Genomic DNA, 27,826 nt, shown 5'->3' with positions numbered 1-27,826 from the left:
GGTACTTTGGATTCTTATTTTCATTTCACTCTCATTAAATCAATTCAAGAAACACAGAATGTAGGATTTAGCTAAATGCATGTAACAGCATTGGAGGTTGGTTTTGTGCGTGCTTTTGCAAAGTAATTTGATCTTAAAAGATAATTGCTTTAGGACCTTGCCAAAATCAGGAGTAAAGAACTTCTCTTATAAAGCATACTTTTGCTTCTCTAGGGTTATCAAGGAGCAGAACTTTGAGGGCACCAAAATTTCATGATTAGTCAAAGGGTTTTTCTACCATCCTCTTTGTTTTCTACCCAAAATCATGTTAAGCCATATCTAGATATTACGCTCATTGACTTTCGGGCATCTACAAATGAGATATTTCTTCATAAAATCTTGAAGCAGTCCTGGACTTTTATTTACTTGGCAAAAGTGAATACAAAGGAATTTGCCTGCAGCACACAGCTGGGCTCTGTGACAGCAGTGAGTTTCTCCTCGAAAGGGTGGCCCTACCACCTCATCTGAAATGGAAAGTGTCAGTGAGAAGACATTCAGCCATCACTCTCTTCCCAGTGGAGACATGTTCACTGGGTGGGTTTTTCTCTAATAATTACCCTAACTGGCAAGTGTGCACACATTTTGAAATGAGAGAAAATTCTTACAGACCTTTTGTAAACATAATATATTCTTCCCTCATTGCAATGTTTGTCTTCTGGGGAAGAATTTGCAGAGCCTTGTGGTAAGTTGCTTAATAGTAGTCATGGTCTGTTAATTTCTTTTTTTTTTCTCTCCCATAGAGAGGGAAAAAAATAACTGCTAAATATCAGGGTTCCAAGGCTCATTCAGGAGCATTTGGACCAAAGGTCTCCAGAACAGCATTGTTTTACTCTAAAATCTAAAAATTGGTATACCACAGCAAGCTTGTGACTGGACTCCATGGCCCTTAGGGGAATCTTTGGCTGGACTGTAGGATACTGGAAACCCTTCTAGAAGGAGGCTGCATAATCTTTTGTGTGTGTGTACATTTCATCTTTTTTTTTTTTTTTCAATCTTTCCTAACTTTCTAAAATGATCTTCTTTTGCAGCATTCCAGAAGCTAAGGTTTGCTTCTCAAATTATAGTAATTCTTATTTGGCATGTGAAACTTACATGCTGTTGCCTAAGTCCATTTTTTTGAATGTTAAATAAAACAAACAGCAAGGGAACAAGTGCAACACTAGAATATGACTGAGGCTTGCCTTGTTTTTTCTTGTTTTGATTTAGCAGAATTATATTGACTTCAAGAGCTTTGCGCTGAAGCATGTTGGAACGCCCCTAACTGAAAGAGAAAGATACCTACTTTGTTTGGGTAAGTGCATGGTACTTTGTCATTAAGGTTCTTGGTTTGTCAAGTACAATCAAAACTACATACAATATTTGGTGATATGAAAGAAAATACTTTAAAAGATTGAGTTTTTAAATATGAAGTCGTTTTTTTTTTCCAAATAGAGAAATTAGGATGATTTTTTAGATAAATTTCAAAAGACGGGCCACTTTTCTTTATTCATATGAAGGAAATCCTATTTTAGACACTGTTAATAAATTATAACACCATTTATAGCAACAGTTTGACCACAAATAATGATGAGAAAAATTCTGAAATACTAGAAAATGGTGGACCTTTAAATAGAAATTTTTATACAATTTGGGAAAATTGCCACTGAACGTGTCAGTTTAAGGGAAAATTGCTAGCTAATTTTTAAAGTAAGTGTATATCTACCTCTTGAATACTTTCAAGCAGAGTTTAACTTGGTTTCACCTCATTTTAGTTAAAAGCATTTAGTCACTCCAAGAGCTAAACTGAAAGAATTCCTGTAACTAAATGCATCAGTTTGTTTTTATGTTGTTTCATAATGTAATGTATGAAGCTTTTACAAGACTTCTGGCCCTGTATGTGCTACATGCTTTTAAGGATTTTGTCATCCAAGTTTGTCAACAACTTTTATGTGATAGGAATTAGAACTATCTATTGCTGTATAGCTGGTTTCTGAAGGTTTCACTGTCACTGATGTTGTGTATCATTTGTTTAGGGCCCTGGGTTGTGGGCCAGTGCTTTTACTTTAAAGAACTATATGACTTGTGATTACAGGAAAGGACTAAATGAGCCAGGATATAAGGATTCCTAATCACTCCTTCAGTCACTCCCCTGTAGTGTTAGTGAAGTCAGTTATATCCTTTTGTACAATTCTTATAAATCTGGAGTCATCCATATCAATCTTACTGAGGAGTAGAAAATTGTTATGAATCTGAAGGAGAACAAAAATAAATATCTTGGATTCAGCTACTGTACTTTTAGCAAAAATAATATTTATTTTTTGGAATGCTTTACTTTCTAAAAGAGAAAAACAAAAACAACCCTGAATTTTTTTCTACATACAGTCTTTTTATATTGAAATTTATTATCTCGAGAGAAATAGAGCTTCAGAATTTTTTTCTTGGATAGCCATCTGCCAATCAGAGAAATTCAGTGAATGCCTAAGAATCTAGTCATAATCACTCACATCCTTGAATTCTATTTACTTACAGTATAGTATTTTATTAATTTGTTCCCATGCTCCATAAAGCACCTATGTTACCTATGTCCAAAAATCCTGTTTTTTTTTTTTTTTATATTGCATAATTGTCTGATTTCTAACTGGTGTTCTCTTGTTAATCCATTTGCAAACATTTACCTGTATCCTGATGACACTGAACAACCCGGAATTACTTGATACATCAAAATACTATGTATTTCTTGGGCTGTTTAAATGACTATTTTTGATCTCTAAAATGATTGTTTATAACTTTTTCAATTAACCTTACCTTTTAAGTAAGAAAGTAAAGCTACTTTCTTCAAAAGACATTATTTGACCATATTTGTTAGGAAATCAGAAGTATTTCCTATGAGTATTTGAACACTCACTACCACTATTATATCCAAATATCATTCATTCCTGTCAATTTTGACACTTACATATTTTTTCATCCCCATTGCCTTAGTTCAGGTGCCCTATTAACTATTTTTCCCAGTTTCTAGCATTAATCCTCTGCAGACTATGCAAAGCCAAGAGAATAATCTTTTTTTCTTTTTGCTATTACTTTCTTTAAAAATGTATTAACTTCCCCGCCCCCGCAATGTCTATTCATTGTAAAAAGATCAGAAAACAGATATGTAAAAATAAGAAACAGAAAGTACCTGTATCCACCAGCTGGATGAACAACTGCTAAAATTTTGGTATACATTGTCTCAGACGATTTTAAACATATAAATAGTAGAATGTTATGTAAGGTTGAACCCTAGTAGTTTTTGAATCCTTGGTGAGGTGAGCTTCAAAATAAACTGAACTAAGATTTGCAGTCTGATTTGCACTGGGTAATGGATGGTGCATTTATTGTGCTGATATACTTAAGTCAGACCATTGGTTGGTGATGGATTATTGGTTGATTTTATTCTAAAGGACCATATGGCCAAATCATATACCTTTGTTGAGGTTATGGTTTCTCTTGAAAGAAACAGATGTCTCTGCTGTGTCATCCTAGGGCTGGTCAATCCTGGAGACTGAAACTTGGAAGGCAAGCTGAGGTTAAGGTAAAAGGCATTTCTCTTTTTAACACCAAAAGTTCCTTTAGTCTAAACTCTGAGGAACAGGATTCCAGGGCAGTTTCACTGAAGTGGGAACAGCTATGGTGACATGAGAATGCTGGGAGCGAATCAGCTTTATTCATGACCAAGGAAATGCACTGCACATGAGTAGTAGAAATTCTGAGTCATTCTGCATATGGTACTTACTCCCCAGTGATACAGGAAAAATGGGATGTCAGAGGTTGGCCATGTCCCAGGTCTTGGTCGAGTCCCCAGGAGGTGTCCTGCCAAGTGAGGGTCCTTGGCTTCATATGGGAAAGAATTCAAGAGTGAGCCACAGTTGAACAAAGGTAGATTTATTCAGAGAGATACTCACTCCATAGACACAGTGCCGGTGGTCTTTGAAGGCAGGAGAGAGCAACAGGCGAGCGGTGGTGGTTGCACAGCATAGGGTCATCTAGGAAAGTGAGATTGGCCAGGAGATGTGAGGGCAGTCAGGGCAGTTAAAGGAAAAGTAGGTTTACACGCTCCATAGTCAGAGCCTGGGTGGGTCATTTCCAAAGGCCAGAGAGCGTGACAGTGAGGCACTGGATTGTTAGGTTTTATGGGCTCGGTTACTTCATATGCTAATGAGTGGGAGGATTATTCCAATTACTCGGGGGAAGGGGCATGGAGTCCCAGGAACTGAGCCACCACCCACTTTTTGACCTTTTATGGTTAGCCTCGGTACTGTCATGGCACCGGTGGGTGTGTCATTTCTCATGCTACTATATCACAATGAGTGTATAATAAAGCTCAAGGTCCACTGGGAGTCAAATCTCCTGCCATTTTGGGCCCCAAGGTCTGCTGGGAGTTGAGTCTCCTGCCACCTTGGTGCTAACTGCCACGTCATTCTTTTCATGGTTGTGCCCTGTCCCCTTCCCACCTGCCTGTCTCACCAGTATTGGCAAAACTACAGTGAGACTTACTGGAAATGACAGCCCACTTCCTGCTGAACTGTGAGGAAATGAGGAAAAGAGTCCATTTGATACTTGAGACAAAATTAAATGACAAAGTACAATTGAGAAAGGCCAGACAGCAAAGATAACAGGTAAGTAAATATAGTTGAAATACATTCTGTATATGGTCAGTAACTTAAATTCAGCAGCAGGGAAATTACAGATGACTGACATTAATTTTTCAGCACTGATGGGACTTAATTTACTTGTGCTACGTGTTTTGTAATCCTGTGTGTGGCAATGACTTAACTGAATGACCTTTAAAAGGTAAAGTCTCCTTTAGGTGATTGATTTCCTAGCTAGGTAATAATCCTTTGAGAAAACAAGTCTTCATGAACAATAGGAGGCTGTGTTTATATTTTATTTCATTGTTCTGAACCTCTTCATTGTTGACTGTCATTCATAGGTTTTGTAGAGTCCGGAAGCAGGGCGAGGAGTTCTGTGGTTAGTAACCCCCTCTCCCCCACAATATTTCCATGTTGCCTACAGTGACGATGTTGCTTTAATGCTTTTTGTATGATCTATTGTGAAGGAACATGCAGCTCTCCAGTTTAAATCTATCTTGTTAATGCTTCCTTGTTCTACTAGTGGAAAGTGGATCTGAGATTTCCTGAGTCTCAAAAGGCATTTTTAATGTACCAATTAGTTTAAACTAATCTGTTTAAAGACAGCAATTAACATAGGATACTTAAATAGCTAAGTTTTTCCTCTGCATATCCTGGCCTCTGAAATGTCACTGAGCCTGTGTTTCACATGCTACTCAAACCTGGGGGAGGAGGTGTTTCCAATGAACATAAAGATAAATTCAACCTTTCCATCTGTAAAGTCCATTTTATTTCATTGTTGTGTAACAGATTCAAGTGGGAATTTGCTCTGTTAAGTTACCTTTTGTTTTTTAAGGATACTCTTCTCACAGAGCTAAGCTAACTACCTTTTCAGTCTTGTTCTTTAAATATTTTGCATTCATGGATCTGAAATGGGAATATTTTTAGTTTTTATAGCACCAAGATTATGTCTTAACTTTTTATAATGGAGTAAAATACATCAAGATGATTTCTGTCTTATAAATTGCTTTATACTGACTGAATTCAGTGCATGCTAATGGTTAAATATTCATGTACAATAATATTTAAGTATCTGTCTTCTCCTAAGGCCCAAAGTAGCAGATTACTCATACCACTAGATCTCCAACTTTTGCTTGGCTCCTAATTCCTTGGAGAACACAGGACCTAACACCTTGGGTCCCAGAATAATCTAATTCAATAGGTTTGGAGAAGGGTTAAGAATTCACCTTTCTAATGGGCTTTTAGGAGATACTGATGCTTCTCGCCTGAGAATCCCACTTGGATTTAAATATTCAGAGGGATGGTCTTCACAGGGCTTACCTGGATACCAGAACACTTCTGTGGCTAATAGACACAGACAGAGACCCCTCATGGATATTCCAACTCTAAGACCTGCGGTTTTATATCTCCATTTAATTTCATGACCATTGGAATTCTGGCCCAAGTGGTGATGGGGAGAGGCTGATGCCATTAGCCCCGAATCAGCTGGAGAATAGGCAGGAGTTAGAAGGGTTTGTACAAGTTGAGCTGGAAGTCTGGGTGGAGGGGTGCTAAAGCCAAGTAGAATTTGTGGTCCATCACTTGGGAGTAAGAACAGGGCTGCAGAGACAAGGAAAATCCAAAATGTATTGATGACTTCATGATAGGTGCCTTCATTGTGTCATTTCATTTAATCTACACAAGTCTCCTAAGGGTGAGGAATGGTATTTTTGTCTTTACGGATGGGGCAGGAAACTGAGACACAGAAAGTTTAAGTAACTTGTAATTGTTTAGAGCCCAGATGTGAACCCCAGTTGGTCTGTTTCCAAATTCTGTTATGTCTGTAGATGAGGGGGTTTGAGAAGGGAAGCAGGCACAGTGCTCCACACTGCACAGGGGTCAGGTGAGATGGAGGCTGGGAAAAGTCCAAGTAGATTTTGCTGCCTGAAAAGAAACCCTTTAGTGTTTTTGTTGGGGAGTGGTGTGTAAGTCCCCCAACAGCAGAGGGCCAGGAAGCAGAGGCAATAAGTGAAAATTTGCTTTTTGAAAAAAACTGGTTTTAAAAGGAAAAAAGACAAGAGAATGGTAGCTTGAAGATTAAGGACTTCCCTAATGTAGTCACCTGTTACGGACTGAATGTTGTGGCCCAACCAAATTCATATGTTGAAACCCCCACCTCCAGTGGGCCTTCAGGAGGTAATCAGGTCCAGATTAGGTTATGAAGGTGGGACCCTCATGATGGGGTTAGTGCCTTTATAAGAAGAGGGAAAAAGAGAGCGATCTCTTTCTCCATGTGCGTGCACCCAAAAAAGGCCCGGTGAGCACACAATAAGAAAGTTGCCATCTGCCAGCCAAGAGGGAGACTCTCCAGAACTGGACCATGCTAGCACCCTGATCGTAGACTTCCAGCCTCCAGAACTGTGAGAAGAAAGTAGATGCCTGTTGTTCCAGCCATCAATCTATGGTATTTTGTCATAGCATCCCAAGCTAAGACAGCCCCCATGCAAATCAGTGATTTGTTTATTCAGACATGGTCCATTAAGACCATGTCTCCTAGGTTTTGAATACATCAAATTGTCTTTCTTGGTGTTTTTTCCCATCCCTACTTGTGTTGTAACACTTACAAACAAGCAGGGTATTCCAGTCTTGTCAGATATACTTGTCAGATTCTCCTGCCAAATATACTTAATTATGTAACTGGGTGAGGTGTGCATAGCCTCTTACATAAGAACCGGTTTTTCTGTCATTTATCAAGCTGGACTGGGCTACCTCTCTTTTGCTTGTGTTCATGTGATACATAGGGTGGTGAAGATGGTGTTAAAGACATTGCTTGAATGTCTTTCAGTTTTAGTTTCAGCTTTAGAGCTGATGAGCTAAAGTTCTTAACACTTAACCCTAAGGAAATCAACTCTATTATATTTGTCTTTGAAGTGTTTAGAGAACTTTCCAAAATAAATGAAATCAAGTTATTGTTTCATGCGGGTCAGTCTATTCACATAAAAGGTAATGTAAAATGTTCTTTCATTTCTGTTTTATGAAATCAGTTTATCTTTTGATTTTGAAGTTGTAGTGGAGATAACTTATGAATGACTATAGAAATTTTTTTTTTACAGCATGACTAGAAAGATTCTTAGTTGATTGTTACTGAACTCCCAAATATGTAACAGGTAGAGCCAAGAGAATCAACTATATTTAACATGAAACGAGGGTGGCTCAAATTCTTTTTAGAACCAAGTAGAGTATAAAATAATGAATGCATTACAAAGATCCTAATTAGTGTCTAAGGGAAAAGGATATTGCTGATATCACATGATTTCTATGAATTGAAAAAAGTTTTAAAGATGATGCATGGACTTTTCTGAAGCATATCCTAGCTAAATTTTCAAAACTGCTAGGAGGTCTTCCTGATGATAAATATGAAGACTGCGTGAAGCCATGATCTTATTCTTCAGTAATATGAGGACTCAAGGGTAGACAGACACTCAGACATCTCCAAAAGTCAGCCCCATGGGTAGGTGAAATGTAATAGCCATCCACACAAGATTAGAGAACCACTATATGGTCATATCTATCTACCTACCTATCTATCCATCCATCCATCCATCCATTTATCTATCTATCCATCTATCTGTCTTTTACAGGCCAATGGTGGGATTATCCTTCTCCTTCTAAGTCACCTGAAATCCAAAATATTAGAACATTGCTTTGAGTTATACACTGAACAGGTGAATTATCCCCTGGACCACCTGAAGGTACTACTAATTTGTTATCACCTTTCTGTGTCTCAGTTTGCTCATCTGTAAAATGGGGATAACAGTAGTACCCACCTTATAGAGTTGTTATGAGAATTAACTATGAGTGCATGTAAATCCCTGAGAACTATGTCTGCCATAGAGTGAGCCCCCAGTTATAACATTACATATATTAGCTAGAAGGAAAAATGGAATAAGTCATCTTCTCTGAAGTTGTCAGCAAAGAGTCCAGCATCTTTTTGTATATTTATTGTTCATTCTGTTTCTCCTGTTCTGAGAATTCTGTTGTCATATCTTTTTGCTCTTTTAAGGTTGTTTGTTTATCTTGTTAGTCATCTATAGGAGTTCTTTATAATATTTAGTCACTAATATTTTTCTCTCTCAGTCCATGGCTTTTGATTTTTAAATGTTATCTTTTAATGAATAATCATTCATTAATTATTTTTAAAAATTCTATTTAATAATGTTTTATATACCCTGGGATCATAAAATTAGTTTCCAAAGTTTTCCTCTAACTGTTTTAGAGTGTTTTTTCCTCCTACTTAGCTTTTAATTTATCTGCAATTGAATTTTATAAATTATATGGGATAGGAATCTAATTTTGTCTTGTTTTTCCATATAAATAACCAATTATTCTAACATAACTTATTGAATTGAGTTTTCTATGCTGAGAATGGGAGAGTTTTTATTAATCCTGTGTGGTTTGTTTAGCTTCCTGAAATTGAGAGATCAGGTTATTATCAATATCTGGGAAAACTTAAGACATTATCTTTTTGAATATTTTCTTTTTTGCATTCTTTTTATTTTCTTTCTCTGGAACTCATAACTATGTTGGACCTTCTAATTCTATATTCCATGTTTTTTGACTTCTTTAAAAAAATTTTCACATCCTTGATTCTCTGTCTTGCCTTCTGTGCAATGCCCTCAGATTTAAGTTACCTCTTGCTAATTTTTTTCTGCATCTGTGTCTAATATGCTGTTTAACATTTCCATTAAATTTTAATTTCAATGACTCTATTTTTCACTTAAATAACTTGTAGTTTATTCTTTTTCAAATCTACCTTATTTTTATAGTGTCTTACTATTCTTTCATGTGTTCAATTTTTTGTTTGTCTTTATTATACTTTTATAATACATATACTATATATCTTTATTATATTTACACTTGTTTCTTGTCTCTGATATTTTATTATTTGAAGTTCTTCCACCATGTGTAAAGTAGGTTGATTTTCAGTATGGTTTCCTGGTTTATTTGTAAATTTTGGATTATGAACTCATCTTAAGTGGGACTTTTTGGTGGGAATCTTGTACATCCTCCAGAGCAGTTTTTAATTTCTACTGTTAGGATATTTCCAAGTTGGCAGGACTTTTTGTTGCTGTTGTGGTTAGCTTTTGGGCTCAAACATCTTCAGACAGTGGAATAGGCTCATGACTACACATTTTTGGGAGAAATAATAATTTTTTTTCCACCCCAAGCCTAGGCCAAGATAAACAGTCATTTTTTTGGATGGCATTTTGTTGTTGTTGTTACAGTATACTTTTTGCAAAGGAGTAAAACCTTCTGGAATCTCTCTTGATTCAGTTCAATCTTCCTTTCCTCAAAAAGGCCCCGGACTTCATCTGTTACTTATGATTAGGAACCTAACCTTTTGGTTGCAAAGACATGTGAAACGCTGTAGAGCTGTCTGATGTTACCAACTTATCCTTACCTTTCTTGTTTAGGTTTCTCAGCCATCGTTGGCCACTGTGTATTTCTCTTGCCTTATTATCTTTAGTTTTGCAGCAGGAGCGTTTTTAGTTTTTCTCAACTCCCAAACTGCCAGAAAGGGAAGTCTGCTTGACTCTCAAAGCTTAGGCTATTCAGACAAGAGTCCCAAATTAGAAAGAAAATGATTTCAACAGTAATAGAGCCAAACAATCATAGAGCATATACACAGAATGTATATTAACATGTGTTTGCTTTAAAAATTGGTCCTGTGCCTTTGCCTGCATTGAATTGTATTTTCAGGAAAATGACTTGCTGTTGACTGAAAATGTTTTTATTCTTTCAACAAGTTCTTACTAAGCGTCTACTGTCTGCACCACAGCATGGGATGCACTTCCAATGTCAGTGTATTGGCTACCGGCCTGTTTCTCCCTCTCAGCCAGAAGATAAACAAACCCATTTGTTTGAATTGGAAAAATGACAGTCAATGCTCTGCAGATCTTCCATGTGAAAAACTGTGTCTTTAAAACAAAACAAAAAGAAGCTTAAGTGGTGCTGGAATTTTGACAGTGTTGTCACAAAGTGCTGCCCATTAAAAGCAATTAGCCATTGTTCTTATTAACTGGATATGCAGCTTAATGCAGCTCAAAGGGCTCACAGTCTGAATCTGATTTGCTTACTTTTTTGCAAATAATTATGACTCAAGGGAAGACTCAGTAGATCTACCTAAAATTATAAGTGTGTGTTCATTTTGCTCCCTTAGAAACGGTATCCTGTTATTTGTATCCACCTTCTAGAATATGATCTTTTCCAGTGGACAAGTATGGTTTGCTTGGCAAAAGAATGCATAAGGACATCCATTTATGTCTATTAATTTGGCTAAGAGATAAAGCAAGAGAATGGTGGGTAATGACCTTTCTAGCTACATCGTTCCTGAAAGCTCACTGCAGTGGATTCTGAAGCAAAGTGTTCTTTTGAGAAGGACTAATCACAACTGAAAAATAACTCAAATCTTACTAGAAAGTTTCTACATCCTTAAATGGTAAGGGACCTATAAGTATGAAGATTGATAGGAAATCTGTTTCAAGGTCATTCTGACCTTGAAGCAAGCTGGGACACAAGCAATCTCCATGTGGCTCTTCCCATGGCCCAAAACTATTGTGAGGTTATTCAGAAACAACAAAGGACACCTGCTGAGTTTGAAGACAGAAGGGCAAATATCCATTACTGCATTGTTGTGGCATCTCTGACATTTGCTCACCAGTGCCCGAGCCGTCCATGGGACCCCAACAGCCCAGGGTGATGGAAAAGTCTGTGGGACTTATTTGGTTTCTCCCATGACTGAGCTGACTAGCAAGGCTGAGAAGCTGCCATGATCCCTAGAACTGAATTTGTGATTTCTTTGACTCTGTAAATCATCAATAAATGATTCATCAAAAAAACACTTAATAAGACTCTGTGCTTGGCTTAAAGTGATAGAGGCAATTAAGAAATGGTTCCTGCCCCAAAAGAATTCACAGGGTGGTGCAGGAGGCAGAGGGATCCACAAATCATTCAATATGATATAAAGAGAGTGATGTGAAAGGAGGAGGGACACCGAACCAGTAGTGGGAGTGTGGGGGAGAGGGTCAGGAAGGGGTGCCCAAAAGAAGTGACCTCTGACTTGAGTGAGAAGAGAGTTGCATGTATGTTTGCCAAGTTGAAGTGTCCTCCACCATAAGAGAAAATCAAAATTCAGGTACCCTACAGTTAAGACCACAGCGGGTGTGGCTGTTTCTTGAGGTACAGTGCCCTATTTGATTATTCTAGTTTTGTTTTCTTTGATTATCTTAGTAACTGTACCTCTGCTATTCTGTGCAGTTATTTTCAGTAGCAAAAGCATATCACCTTCTGAATAGCTTAGATGTCTTATATCATAATGGACAGCTAGACAGTGCATGCTCCAGCACCCACTGCTGGACCAGGGCTGACCAACTTGCCAGGAGATGTGATGAGGGTGACAATGGACATTTCCTGTTAGTCTTTCTTTTCTTGGGCTGCACATCAACTTGGAGAGACTTAGAGTGGCTGCAGGCAGAGCCCCAGCCTAGTGTCACTATTACACTAAATGCCCCTTATAATTGCAGTGGTTAGAGCAAAGCAATGATCAAAGCAATTTGCTTTGGACTCTGTGCTGGTGGGTAAGGAAATGCAAACAATGGACTGAAATGAAGAAGGGTATAGCTTTAGGACGGAGGCACAGAAAACAGATGGCAAATTCTGAGAGGTTCCAGGGACAAAAGGTTCTCCATCTCCGTCCCAATGAATTGACAATTTCCCACAAGAAATTTTCAAAATTCGGCATTTTATCATTGAAAAGAAACAATTTAATTCAACATGAATTAATTGAGTGTAACTTTTGGGCAGCTGCTATAATGAATAATGAATGATGAAAATGTTATGGGGAGGAGAGGAACAAAATTTACCTCAGTTCGTAGTCACCCGAAAAAAAAAAGAATTTTTAAAAAGAGACAAAGCATGATGTAAACAAAAGATTTTATTAGGGAAGTACAAAGGTAGTAAAATATAATACACCCTGAAGAACTGGAGGCGGGCCAACCCAAGAGATGAAAAATGGGGCTGCTCCTTTTTTTCCTGTTCTTATATCCTGGCTTAGGGGGCGTTTTTGTGATTGATTGATTGACAGCTCACGTTCCTTGTGCTCAGGTACGCTCATCTCTTTTCCACATGTTTTTACCCATGATACACAGAGAAAGCTACAGGAAGGGGCTGTAACTGCAAGCTAATAACATTATAATGAGCATTGGGTCAAATTAAGCAGGTCCTTCTCTCTACTGTGCAGCCACAGCATTGTATTCTAGCTGGCTTCTTTGCTGGCCCTCATTTCGAGAAATTAAAAGTTTCTGGAGCCCCTTGTCCTGAACACAGGCATGCTGTTATTTTCTGGGTTGCTTCCTCCCCCTTCCTCTCCCCTTGCCCAATGCTCATTTTTATCTAACTGCCTAACAAAAAGACTTCTTTATGTTTCAAGTCGCTTACAATGTAGATGGGCTGTTAAACATCCATAGCGCAATGATAGAGTAGATTTGGCTAATTTGTGGAAAAGATTGTATCCCGTGATCTTATTACCACTGATTCCCTGACCAGACATGATAAAGTGCAGGCAGGCAGTCAAGCCCTGATTTTCTATCCCAGACCTACCCAGAGCTATTTTTCATGTCATAATTCTGTTTGCATTTCACACCTTCAGATCCCAGTCTTAATTAATAGTCTATCAATTTATTTCACTCATCACTTTTGAGGAATTGCCCAGATGCATGCACACTCACTTCTCTGGTTTATAGAATTAGGTTCTGCCTCCAAAGTACCTCTGTCCCTGGACCACCTCCACCTCTGCTCAGTGTCTCCCCCATTCCTTCCCAACATTCATGTGGTCCCTAATCATCCTCAATCCTTGATCTTACCGTCTTCTCTCCATTCAAAACATCATTTACTTAAGTCAGGCCATTTTTGAGCCCCTGTGGAGTTCAGCAAGGTTTAGCTAAAATTAAAGGACTAATGGTGTAGCTAAAATTAAAAAAATGGAAAAAGCACCCCTAGGAGTTGCATCCAGGGCAGTTTAGCCTCACAAGTGGAAACTGCGAAAAAGAGAGCCAGGATCTTGAAAGAACTGAAGGTGGCAGTAGAGGAACAAACATCTGTCTGGTCCTCATGCTGAGAAAAGCCAGTAAGGAATTCTAGCTTCACTCAGTGTCCTCTCACATTCATATTATTTTTCTTCATATTTTCATTACCCTTCTTTTTAATCGCTAATTCAGCTGTTTATCTCTCCTCTCTGATTTTTTCCATGTCTTCCCAATTGCTTTTGAAGGCAGAGATACCAATCTAGTTGTTTTTTCCTCCCAACCCATCAAAAAATATTATATTAGCCATCCTTTATCTTTTCATCCATTTAAGCCTTACTAAATACAACTTTTTTTTTTTTTTGGTGGGGAGGCAATTTAAGTCTTACCAAATAAATGGACTCTCGAGACGTCATCTTAATATAAAGTGGACCAAAAATAATGGTGGCTAAAATTAGCAGAGATGAGATTTTAGGCAATTGCCTATAGAACTTTTAGCCAGTGGCTAAACCACCTAAGTGACTCCCTCAGGAGTAACTACATCAGGGATCAGCCAGCTATTACTGGAGGGTCAAATCTGGTCTGCTACTTGTTTTTGTAAAGTTTTATTGGAACATTCATTGTATGTTCATTTGCTTATCCATCGTGTGTTCATTTGCTTATCCATCATCTGTGAGTGTTCTGCATGACAATGGTAGCCTTAGGTAGTCATGACAGAGACTGGTGGGCCTGCAAAGCCTGAATCCTTACTTTCCGGCTCTGCACTTTGCTGGCCCCTGCTCTGGGTATCTGTATTAATCCACCGAGGCTAAATTATGCTGCAGTAGCAAATGATTGAAAACCTCAGTGGCTTCCAACAAAGAGGTATTTCTCACTCATCTGATACAATCTTTGAGGGCCAGCTTCGATGTTTCCCTCCAGTGTGCAGGCTGAAGGGGCAGCCCCGACATGGAATAGCACGAGAGGGAAGGCGGAATCGTAATAGCTCTTAAAACTTCTCTTGCAAGTGGCCCATGCCACTTTCACTCCTGTTTCATTGGCTAAGTGAGTCACAAGGCTGAATCTTGGGGGAGGAAGGATGTCTCTCCTGCAGGGACTTCTGGGAGGGAGATGCCCAGCTAGGTAGATCCAGAGAAAACTTTGATAATAATACAGGCTATTACAGTGGCTACTGAGCTTTGTTAAAGGTTCAACCTGGAAATGGAAACTTCTATAAGGTCTCAGGGCAGAAGGCTAACCATTTTTGTCTTCCCTTCCCTTGAAGAATATCAAACAATATGAGTCCTACAGTGAGTCCAGTCTTGGAATGCCGTGTGTGCTGGGGGTGAAAAGGGAACCTTGGAGCATGTGGATCCCTGGCAAGACCCCCTACCTCACCCTAACCCATCCCAGCCCTCACAGCCCCCCCTCACCGTTTGCTCTGAGGGTCTCAGGATTCACCTCATCACTTCCCTTGTGTCACAGATGGAGCTCCCTGAGAGGGAGATTTGCACTCAGATGGTTCCCCTGGTGAGTTCTCTCAGCCTTGCCAGCCTATGAGGGAGAGTAGGCGGCAGGCCGAGGCTGAGGCAGGGTGGTTACAACAGGGACCCGCACAGATCCCGCAGTGCTCAGAGGGCTCTGAAGCTCTCACAGTCTCTCCCAGTGACTGAGCCAGGTCAGCCAGGAGCCCAGGTATTCAGACTCTGCACTGACCAGTCATGGTTGGGAAGAGGGTCATGAAACGGTTGTGACGTTGAGCAAGGGTGCTCTCTTCATCCACAGGCAGTTCCTGGAGGAAGACTCATCCAAGAGCTGTCACCACCAGCATCCCAGTGATGGGACATGAGGACTTCAGTCCTGGGAAGGCAGGTGGGCATCTGGGAAGAGCATTGCAGCATCTACCACACCCCATCTACTCCGAGCACCCCAGGAGTGCAGAACTCAGGGCACCCTGGACCTCCCATCCCCTGGATTCTCATCTCCATTCAGCTCTGAACATGCCCTTTTCTGTCCCCATCTCCTACTCCCCACCATGCCCTGACTCTCCCATTCTGCCCTTTCAAATTCATAGGCAGTCAGCAGCACACTCTACCTTTGTGAATTCTTCTCTAATCTTTTCCTTCATCTTCTTGCTGTAAGTGAAACCCAGCTCTTCCCCAAGGCCACTGCTTCCCCGGCAGACCTTTCAAAGGATGCTGTTTTCTTGTCCCCAGCCTCTGTCTCCTGAGATGCAGAGGTGAGACAGGCATCCTCCTTTTCCCCACACTGCCCCTTCCAGACCTTGCTCCTCCCTCCTCCCTAATCCTCCCAGCTCTGAATCTCCTATCAAGAGACTGCCATCCATTCTAGTTGGACAGTGAGCCACTTGGCCCAGCCCTGATAATACTCAGTGAAACTTGGACAGAAACTCTGAGGTGGTGCTTATTTTTTCAAGAAACCCTCTCTTCTTGTTAAGCCAGTTCTGGATGCCTGGGACAGGTGAAGTGGTCACCGCCAACTGGAGCTGTTGGGACTCACCTGGGGGAATGAAATCAGTCAAGCTTTCTCCTTTGACCATTGACAAGTTCCTTCCCACTATGGACCTCTCTTTTTATCCATAAAATAAAGGGATGGACTTGAAAGGACCTGAATGGTCTTTCCCAGCTCGATCATTCCTGAAATGCTGTGGACTTTTTCTTTTTCCAGTACTGGTTGTTCTTCCAGCTCTAAGCGAGCCCTGCCTGGCCACTCCCTTCTCTTGAGATGTTTTAGTTGTAATCTTCCCCAGCCTCCACCTGAGTCCTGTGGTTTTTATCTTTCATATCATTGTTTTCTTATTCACATCTAATCTGAGTTGCTTTACAAACTTTCTGGAAAAATGGAAAGCGACTAGCCATATATTTATTGAGTCACACACTGGGAACACAGATAGGAAAAGACCTGGCTCAGTCCCCCAGCCCCACACAGCTGGATAGAAATGCCAGTTAGTTCCTTTCTTGCAAATTCCATCTTTAAGACCCCAGGTGCTTATGAACATTACCTCTCTGCCACCCTGAGAATTTTATTTATGCATTTCCAGAAGGATAAAATTAAGATGCTACTAGCTATAAATATCAATGGTGATGAACATTTTTCTCTATTTCTTTGGTGCAAAGACAACATGTACATTCCGTCTATAATTAATTTGGTTGGGTTACTTCCTTTTTGCAGAGTTGCTATCTTACTGTGACAACATTTTAAAACAATGGCCAAAATGTGACGTAAGAAGCAGGATGTTCAAAATTCTGAGGATTCATGGAGTTGGAAGGAAGGCATGCCCAGGGACCTGTGGACCAGCAGTGCTGAGAAGGAAGTCAACTTGGGTGACTTAAAAGGCACCTTAGCGCCCTCTAAGGGTGACAGTTATTTGCTGACCTGCTGCACCTCTGCTCTGGGAATAAACTCTGTTTAGAACAAAGGAAATCTGTTTATTCCTGACTTGAGGAAAGAGTTAGTGGGCCGAAAAATGACATTTTCTAGGTGTCTATGGTTAGGTTTGTGATCTGAGGATAGGTTCAGAATATCTAGTTGTCACATACTTCACTGAACTCACAAAAATACTTCCAAGGAAAAAAATTTCAGAGACTTTTTTTCTAATGGTTCTCACCTCTGTTCCTCTCCATTATAGTAAATATTAGAAAATTAAGAACATTATATTTTATGCAGTTTATAGTTGCAATTTGGTTATTCTTTTTTATTGATTATTGTTGACATTTATTATTAAATTCATTATTAATAAATGACTATCCAGAAAAATTATATTGACTTCACATAGGATTTGAAAACCACCAGAAAATGTGCTTGCTATTAAAGAATATTTAATTAGAAAAAAAGTCATTTTAGGAAACATCTTTTCTGTGTAACTTATCCCATCTATCTTTTACCACTAACTCCTAGCTCCCATTTCCTCCCCTGAATTGCTGGCTCTTTGAAAGCAGAGCATCATTTTGGTCCCTTTTGTGTTCTTTCCACAATCCCATATGCCTCACACAAAGAAGAGTGTAACAAATGCTTAGTTTAATGCCATGGATTTTAGAAAAGCCCTGTGATATAAACGATGAAGCAGATCATCGACTCACCTGACACTCAATAAGAAAGGTCAAGTGACTTATACAGCCAACAGGTGGTAGGGCCTGCGTTCAAACTCAGGCAGTTTGCTTCCCCTTGTATAGTCAAGTGTACTAATTAGCATACACCCCTCCTTTGCCCCTCCCTACTCCCCAACTGGTATTGTCTCTGTTTCCCTTGACAGCTTTGACATTTACACTGATACTCATACCTCCTGCACGCAGTCCACTTACTAGGGGAAGCAGACTTCACTGCTGGCTGCTGACCGGGGACATGTCGCTTGTTCCCACACTGGTCATGGGCTCCCATTCCCTGGATGGAGTTATTGCATCAGGGGAGGGCAGTAAGCCTGCAGACTGTGACTGCTGAGGGATTTCAGGGAGAGAAGTATCCTCTCTCTTCTGGAAAAACTTTGAGTAACCACCTTCTTTCTCTGTCCTTACACATGAATGGAAGCGCAGCCTAGGCAGTTGTGGGCAGACAAGTAGGAGAATGGAAGTGATGCTGCCACTGCCAAGGGCAGACAGATGCAGAAGTAAAACTGGCTTGGATGATACTGGTGAGCAACTGAGTCAAACCAACCCTGAAAACAGCTCTACCTCTAGCATTCAGTCCTGTAAGCCATTATTCCTCTTTTATTGTTTAAGCCAATTTGAATTGTTAGGTTTTTTTTTTAATCAGTCAGTGGAAATTCTTCATGGCTATAATTTGGGAAAGTAAGATTCTCTTTCTCAAAAGCTAACTGGTTAGAACTTTGACCAACTATAGTTGTTAAACTTGGAGAGAATTCATTAGATCTCAGTATTTAAGTGCTATGTGCTAACTAGTTCATGCTATATTTATAACTCTACATTCAAATAAAACCTAAATGTCAGGTGCCTGAACATCAATATAAAAATACCAGGACACGCTGAACCTGAATTATTACTCCCTTAGGGAGAATCAATACTTTTCTTTTAAGCCAGACTCAGATTCTTACATGTACTTCCAAATGACAAATAATAAATAGCCAAGGAAAGTGTTTTTAAAGTTAGGGGGGAAATGCTACTTGTCTATAATAAGAGTTGGAAAAAAGTCATCCCTTAAGCTCCTCCTATAGAGGATCTTGCTTCTTCCCCAAAGTGAAGCCAATTAAATAACTTTTAGAGTGTAAGTTTTGAAAGCTGGTGACTATAAAGGCAAATAATTCAAGGACAAAGACAACCAATCCAAAGATAAAACCAACATCTTGAAAGAGAGTTTCTTTATAATTTATAATTTCAGTTGTCCCCAGCTTTAAACTTAAGGCAGAGCTTCTGTAAGTACTAAGAAAGCCTAGAGAACTAGGTATCTTCAGAATAATGGGAGGGCGTATTGATTCTTCTTGGTTAGGAAACATATAAGACCCCCTTCGTCCAAAGTCCCCATTGTGTTTCCTTTCCTTTGACAGAATCAAAAGGTTCAATACTTTCTCTTCCAGCTTGGAGAGAACCCCTTCTTCCTTCACCTCCTGGTACTCTTATCTTGAACAGTTCATAGAATTATAACATGTTTTTTTTAAAGTTGGAAAGGAAATAATCATTTCCTGCTTTTGTTTTCTTTGTATCAGAAAGAGTAGAGAGTCCCAACCATCTAATGTCATGGATGTGGACCCCCAAGCATCCCTTATTTCAGTAACAGACTATAAGGAAGAATGATTTGATTTTCAAGGTCCCTGCACTACAGAGAGCTTGAGCTCTGGCTGCAAGTCTCATGCCTGTAAGAGACATAAATAACCACAACTGCCAGAAAGTTAAGCAGATGATCTCTAGAAATGCCTGGATAAATTAAAATGAAATACAACCTATGACTCTGATCCTTTAGACTCCATTGATTGCTACATTCTCAGTTGGCTGGTAAGATTTTAATTTATTTTATTATTACATTTTTATGATAAAATGTAACATAGCTCATTCATCTCCATTAATCCTCTCTCCTTCATAAAAACGACATACGTGAGGATGACCTCCATTAAAGTGATTGTCTCCCATGTGTAGTGTTACACGGATAATCTATAAATAGTATACAAGTTTGTAGAAAATAAATGTATAAAGCACACAACAACAGAAAAAAATATAAAGATATAATCTTTCAAGTTTTTTTTTTCCCCCTGCTCATGTATTGAATTAGTGTTTCAGCCACTTAAGCCACCTAGTGGTAAACGTCCATGAAATAAGATTTCTCATATTGAAACATGATGTAAAGGCTTTAACAGTTTTCAGCTGACAAGGAGTGAACTAAGTAAAGTGAATCATAACCATGGTATACATTCAGATTTTCCAATTAATATTTATTTATTGGTAGAAGATTGAATGTTGTAAGATAAATTGTAAAAAACATAGCTCTTTGCTTATTTTGTTTCTTCTACTAGAAGCCACATAGCCAAGAAAATAAAAATGCCAAGACATAGTTCACTGATGAAGGGGAAGCTTTCAGTATGTGTAACAAAGAAACAGCTGTCAAACATTTAATGGACTAAAATGACTAAGCATTTTGGAACTGATTGTGTTCAAATGTAACCTTAGATAAATGGTGTTGGGTGTGGTCCTGTTTTCCAAATGTGCCCTCCAGTCATTCATCAGTCTCATGTCTTCTTAATTTCAAAGAACAAAAAGGTAATTGCCAATCTGTTCAGTGACCCATTAGAATACTCCATACTTGGATTGCATGGCAGTTAATTTTAGATTTCTTCAACTGGGAATTGTAGATCAAGTTCAGTTCCATGCTGTTTGCTCTGTTCTGGGGTAATAACTTCCAGGAATGCCACAGCACTCAGTAATTACTGCTAACTTCACATGTTAGAATTCACATTTGTCTTTGCTTTGTTAACTTTTAAGGGGCTTCTCATTTTATTTGTTGATCCAAGAATGTCAGGTTCTTTGGTTTCCTGCTATCTTTCTTTTTTTTTTTTTTTTTAACTTTTTTTTATTAAGTAATAGTCATTTTACAATGTTGTGTCTAATTCCAGTGTAGAGCACAATTTTTCAGTTATATATGAATATACATATATTCATTGTCACATTTTTTTCACTGTGAGCTACCACAAGATCTTGTATATGTTTCCCTGTGCTTTACAGTATAATCTTGTTTATCTATTCTACATTTTGAAATCCCAATCTGTCCCTTCCCACCCCCTCCCTTGGCAACCATAAGTTTGTATTCTATGTATATGAGTCTGTATCTGTTTTATATTTATATATAAATAGATGTTTATAAATATATATATACATATATATATTTTTTTTTAGATTCCACAGGAGTGATCTCATGGTATTTTTCTTTCTCTTTCTGGCTTACTTCACTTAGAATGACATTCTCCAGGAACATCCAAGTTGCTGCAAATGGCGTTATGTTGTTATTTTTTATGGCTGCATAGTATTCCATTGTATAAATATACCACATCTTTATCCAGTTATCTGTTGATGGACATTTAGGCTGCTTCCATGTCTTGGCTATTGTAAATAGTGCTGCTATGAAAATTGGGGTGCAGGTTTCCTGCTTTCTTAAATTGCCATATGCCTCTTAAGAAGGTTTTTTGTTTGGTTTGTTTGTTTGTTTGTTTGTTTGAGATCAGAATTAGCACAAACAAATGATTTGTCCTCTTTGAATTCACCAAGCTCCCTGTTTGGTAGGATTGCAAAGTCGTAATAAGAAATCAGCAGTGAAAAAAATATTCTCTCTTTTTGGTGATCCTGCATGTCTGAAGTCTGACCTCCTCCCATCTCATCTGTGCTTTCATTAAGTGAGCAGAAGGCAGGTAGTTTTCACAAGTGATTCCTGGAAGCAGACTATCTATGGAAGTTTAGAGTGTCAGCCTGGGAGTGGATGAGACCTTTCAGGAATAACTGAGCAGAATAACAATGAAACAGGCTTTAAAAGAGGAAAAGTTTCTCTGATCTGTAAGGCAGATCTATGGGGGAGCAAGGTAACTGAGGAAGGGTTCTGCAATGAGCCTATGGTGGGTATCCATTATTTTGCCTTTTTTTTTTTTCTTCTTCTGGAAATAACCATCTTTCTGGACAAATGTGTGGTTGTAGGGCCAATCAGAGAAATTCTGTAGGCATTCTGACCCTGGGACCAGTGAGAACAAGTGTGAGATCTTCTCTGGAGTGGAGCCTGGGAGATGAAAATTGTGATGCTGCCTCCGGCTGTGTGGAGAAAACCAGTCCAGAAGATGAGCCATGGAAACCAAGATGCAGCAAAGGGCAGAGACACAGGACAGAGAGAGTGAGTGTGTGAGCCAAGCTTCTTGGAACCAATACATTTCTCCTTTTGCCTCAACTAGTTTGACTTGGGTTTCTGTCATTTGCAACCCAGATAGCCCTGATGAACACAGAGCAGATGCTGCCTGCACATGGACCAGTGGCTTACTGGTTCAAGGGTCATGGTGAACAGAACATGCTGAAAGGTGAGGAAAAAGAGTAGGTCCTAGAGCCCCAAGAATCAGGTAGACAATGATCAGGAGAGCCCGCCAAGGCGTGGTGCTGACCAAAGCAAGGATAACCAACCTCATGTAACAGCCATGAGAAGTAGATGCACCCATGTGGGGGTCTGAGGAAATGCTGGAGGATATGGGATTTTTTATAGACTGCATGTTTCTTCAAAATCTTTTCTCATCATTAAAATTTGTACCAAACATTGGGATGACTAACTTCTACAACTGGGAAGTACCAAGATACCTAATAAGAGTTTTTGGGTTGGATCTAATGCTAGCTGTATCAGTATGGGTGCCTGTTATGCCCACAGCCCTGTTTGAGTAAAACTAGCCAGCATATCCTTATATAACACATCAATCCTATGCAGCCATGTTTGGTATCAGCTGACTCGCCCATCCCCATCCCAATCCCCATCCCCATTCCTACTCCCACTCTTAGTTCCTTAGACCAATTCAAATTTGAAAAATGTATTCTCCAGGAAATTACACAAATTCTAAAATGAACTTCAAAAGTCCCCAAAAGACTATAGAACAGTAAGTAAACCCACCCTGGAAATAATGAGGGGTAGGGCTTTCCTTTGCTCTGGGTGCATTTTTAACGTGGAGTAGTAGAAATCCACTAAAGGAAGGTCTGCTCGTGTTCACTTTGGCCTAATGCCCCGCCCGCTTCTCATTCTTCACAGGCTCTTTGAATGAACTTACCTACTCTCATGATTTTAGCTCTCACCAGTGTGCTAATGGCTCCCAAATTTGTGTCTCTATTACTGAATTCTTTCTTGAACTCAGTATCTAACTGTGTATTGAACATTTCTTTCTTTTTCCTTTCTTAAAACTCTTGTAGCAATCTCAACATCAATACATCTAACAACTAAGCTCTTCCTGAATTCTTCATATTCCCTGGGTCAGAGAGTGTTTTCCCATTTACCTGGTTGCTTGAGCCAGAAACCTATGAATCAACAGTGACTCCTTCATTTTCTGGACCTCTCCCCACCATCTTATCAGTTACTATGATTTTTCCATGCTATTTACTTCTCAAGTGCTTCTCTTTTGTTTCCATCCTTATCATGACACCCTTAGTCAATAAACATATTATTTCTTATATGGCTTATTTTTACCACCTCTTAACTTTTCTCCCAGCCTTGAGTTATCTACCACTGGATATCATCCTACTCTCTGGAGCAGGCTTTCTTTCTTTCTTTCTTTTTTTTTTTTATTGAGGTATAGTTGGTTTATAATGTTGTGTTAATTTCTGGTGTATAGTATGGTGATTCAGTTATATATATATATTCCTTTTCATTTTTTTTCATTATAGGCTATTACAAGGTGTTGAATATAGTTCTCTGTGCTATACAGTAGGACCTTGCTGTTTATTTTATACTTAGAATTTAGTATCTGCAGATCCTGACCTCCCAATTTCTCCCTCCCCCTTTCCCCCTTTGGTAACTATAAGTGTGTGTTCTATGTCTGTTTCAGCCTGTTTTGTAAGTAAATTCATTTGTGTCATTTTTTAAGATTCCATATATAAGTGATATCATATGATTTTTTTTTCTCTTTCTGACTTATTTTACTTGGTATGACGATCTCCAGGTCTATCTGTGTTGCTGCAAGTGGCATTATTTTATTCTTTTTTATTGTTGAATAATATTCCATTGTATAAATATACCACAGCCTCTTTATCCAGTCATCTATTGATGGACATTTAGGTTGTTTCCATGTGTTGGCTACTGTAAATAGTTAAATAGTTAAATATTGCTGCTGTGAACATTGGGGTGCATGGATCTTCTCGAATTAGTGTTCCCTCCAGATATATGCCCAAGAGGGGGATTAGAGCAGGCTTTCTAAATTGAAGAATCTCATAATGATGTTTCAAAAACCTTTCATTACTTCCCTTGCCAAAGAATTGTAAGTTCTTTTGTGTGGCTTTCCTTCCCTCTCTAACATAATCTTTAGCCAGTCCCTTCCTACCATGGTACTTGCCATCCAGCCATGAGAATTGCTTCCTGAATGTGCTGTGCCCCCTTTTGCCTCCATGCACAGGCAGCTCCTTACATGACGACCATCCCCACCACTCTTGCCTGCACAGTTTCACTCTTCAGCTCAGGCACTCTCCTTCAGAAAGCCTTTCCCAACCTTCCTACTCCATGCTGACTTCTGTGTTTTCCCCAACTCCTTGAAGCTAAAACTAGCACCTGGATATTGGATGAATAAACAGAGTCTTTCATTCAACGGAGACGTTCAAAGATGAATAAAACCATGGACTATTTACTCATCACACCATTTGGACTTTACACTAGGGCAGCATCAATTCTGAAGCGATCAATAAGAAACATGAAGATGGCACTGCTGTATTAGTATCGATAAAAGACACTGCAAAGGGGGAGCCTCCTGCCATTAGCCGCCCACTCCTCGCAGAGCAGATGGGTGGGTGAGAGGATGAAAGGTGGTAACTTAAGCCGACATAAGCTAGGGTGGGAGGAAGGCAGTCATTTCATTCTGTGTCATAAAACCTGGGTGGAGATTCTGCTCTGTTGTGAACTTTTAAGCAGCTATAACAAACAGTGGCAGCTGTCTGAATGGGCAACTATGAAACCTTTTGTCCAAAAAAGATTGGAAAAGGCTTTTCTAGATGCAAGAGAGAAAAGGAGCTTGTGGGATTTTATGAAGACTAAAATAGAAGGGTGGATACAATTTGGATTTTTATGCTCTCAACTCAAAGGAGCTGGCTAGGCACCTGTTTTCAGTGTGTTTCCTTTTTTTTTTTTTTTTTTTAATATAGGCTACTTCTTTCTTGATAACATTTAGCAATTAGCTGTTAAACCAGCATTTGTCTTTCTTTGTAGGTCAACTTAATTAGTCTCAGGATCTCTGTCTCTTTCCTCCTGGGAGCCTGACCCAGCTGAATTAGCCACTGGAGATACCCTGGTTTTTATTCTCCACAGAGGGGAGCTAGAGACACACTTGAGGGACAGAAAAAGGGATGTATCAGACTGGTCATATCAGAAAATGTCAGCAATGCTTATTTGGTACCAACTCAGGAGTTGCTCTATAATTTCTATGACAAAGGGAATTAGGGGCAAAATTCATTTAAAAAGGGGAGTGGGTGGGGATTGATGGGGATTATGGAATGTACAGTGAGGCTAGATCCCTCTAGGCTCCATGAACCCCCTTCTTATGTTGCTATGGTAACTGTTTTACTACATTGTACTGGACATAGTGGGAGATTGAGGGCGGAAACACAGCTTGATTAAAATGAACCCTGCCCTCAAGAAAATTACAGTTTGGCCAGAGGAGATAGAAAAACTAATAGGTTTAAGAGGCCATTCATCAACCTAGAACAATTTTGTGAAGACAAGTGAAGCACAGGAAAACCCTTGATAATAACTTGATAAATGAGGGAACAGAATTTCCGACAGGGTAAATATGGACTCAACATGATGGCAAGATAAATCAGGCAATGAGATGCGCCAGAGCAGCTGGCTGGCCACACCATTGAAGTCCTTTCTGGTCCCACATGCAGATTGGCGCCACTCTGGCTGATACCAATGGGGATGATTCTAGGCCTTTGGATCTGGCTGGACTTTCAGGGCCGCAGCAGGGATTCCAGAAGCCTCTGGCTCACTTGATGCCCATTTCTTCCACCCAGTGTGGGGAAGCTGGGCTGGGAGATGACTGTGGGTGTTGCAAGTCTACCTTTGTATCCCTATTTTCTGTGACAGAGTTGCCTGCAGTCTCTGTGCCCAGTCTTGGCCCCTCCCCACATGTGTCTCCCCTCCAGGAAATGAGAACTTTGCCTGCCCTGAGCCCACTTGAAAAGTGGGGTTGGACACAGATAAAGACACTTGCCAATATCCAATTACATTACATCTGAATTGACAGTATCCTGGGGGTCTGCATATCAAGAGATTTTTCTGTAATAATGTTCGATTTGAATTGAAAGAAATCAGAGTACTGCCCCAAGGAGAAAGAATTAAGATATAATGATTGTACAAGGTAGATACATGTGAATAGTAATAACTAAGCATTGTTGAATCTTTACTGTATCCCAGGCATTGTCCTAAAGAGTTAATTTGCATTATCTCATTTATTCCTCACAGAGGCCCAGTGAAGCCTGCACTATTATTATCTCCATTTTAGAAAAGTGGAAATTTAGGTATGGAAAGATAAAGTAATTTGTCCCAAGCATACAGCTACCAAATGACAAGATTGATAAACTCAGCCCTTACTTACTGTAGAGATCATGTTCTTAAAACCACAAGGTTATTTTGCAATGAAAGAGACAGGTTGCCATTTTTTGGTTTTGCTTTATAATTGCTCAGATTCACAGCTGGACCATAATAAAGTCTCAGTAGCGAGCTTTGTTACAAATGACAAGAATTCCATTAGGGTGGGAAAATCCTGCAAACATTTGGAATGTTGAGTTCTCAGTTCTAAAGAAGTTCTGATTGGATTCTATTCCTAGCTTCTTATATTTTCACGGAAGCATTTTGCAACCTTGTTTTTTCTTTCCCTAGAATTTTCACTTCTTCTCTTTTAATTTCTTCTTCTTTCCATTTAAATGCGCTCATGTCTATTGCATCCTGGGGGGAAAAGCATAGAGTGACCTGTTGTTGCTGTATCTATTTCTTATATATATATTTTTTAAGACCTAAGTCTTCCTTCCATTCCCACTTCTCCACTTTCTCAAGTTCCTCTCTTGAACACTCAGGTAATCGCTTTTCAAAGTTCAAAGGCATTTGTCATTTTCATGGCTTCTGGCTCTTTTATCTTCTCTATGGCCAAGCCTTCTGCAACTTTTTTTCCTATTCTTTTTTTATCCCTCCTCTTTCTCCTCTCCACTCGCTGTATGTTTCTCCAAAGCGTACTTCTCAGAACTCTGCTATTCTTCTGATGTGTTCTTCCCTTTGAAAAGGTCATCCATTTTCAAAGTTTATCTGTCTGCTCCTTAGTAATTTCCTCTTACCCAAGTGTCAGGATTTATTTCCAAGTGCTTCCTGGAAGTTTCCACTTAAGTGTTCTGTTGTCACCGTGAAGCTCCACGTATATAAGGTTTAGGTCATAATCAATATTCCCCATGTGAATTCTTGTGGTAATAATAATAATGGAAAACACTTATGCAGCATGTACACGAAGCCTGGCACCATTCTAAGCACTTTATGTGTGTTGACTCACTTAGTTCTTAAAGCAATTATTATCCTTATTTTACAGATGAAGGAACTCAGGCCTGGAGAGGTGAAGCCGTATGCCCCCAACTGACATCACACGCTACCAAGTGGAATAACCAAGGTTGACCCAGGCAGTACTAAGAGTCTTTTCTCCTGACCACTGCTCTGTATTCCTATGTGATGTTTTCCAAGTCCCCACGTTCAAAACTGTATTCATCAGCCTTCTCTTTTCTTGCAGTCCAATTTATGCCTTCTTTTTTTTTTATATAATTAAAAAAAATTTATTGAAATACAGTCAATTACAATGTGTCTGTCTCTGGTGTACAGCATACTATCCCAGTCATGCATATACATACATATATTCATTTTCATATTCTCCTCCATTAAAGGTTATTACAAGGTATTGAACATAGTTCTCTGTGCTCTACAACAGATAAT

General features: G+C 39.3%; 1 long non-coding RNA gene across 7 annotated transcripts; it reads left to right on the top strand.

The window, feature by feature from the left end:
- Positions 1–1,238: 1,238 nt before the first annotated feature.
- Positions 1,239–27,678, top strand: LOC141576063 (uncharacterized). 7 transcript variants are annotated; one of them, XR_012504296.1, is made up of 8 exons: positions 1,239–1,330; positions 3,541–3,589; positions 4,525–4,673; positions 8,267–8,377; positions 15,470–15,556; positions 16,877–22,018; positions 22,109–22,199; positions 27,432–27,678. It is a non-coding gene; the product is annotated as an uncharacterized LOC141576063 (long non-coding RNA). The 7 variants fall into 7 exon arrangements; XR_012504299.1 differs by having other exon boundaries at positions 4,525–8,377; positions 16,877–18,332; positions 19,362–22,018; XR_012504297.1 differs by having other exon boundaries at positions 4,525–8,377; positions 16,877–18,389; positions 19,362–22,018.
- Positions 27,679–27,826: the final 148 nt, after the last annotated feature.

Source organism: Camelus bactrianus, chromosome 35, assembly GCF_048773025.1.
Source record: "Camelus bactrianus isolate YW-2024 breed Bactrian camel chromosome 35, ASM4877302v1, whole genome shotgun sequence".
Classification (NCBI taxonomy): Eukaryota; Metazoa; Chordata; class Mammalia; order Artiodactyla; family Camelidae; genus Camelus; species Camelus bactrianus.
This window is presented reverse-complemented; position numbering and strand designations above follow the sequence as displayed.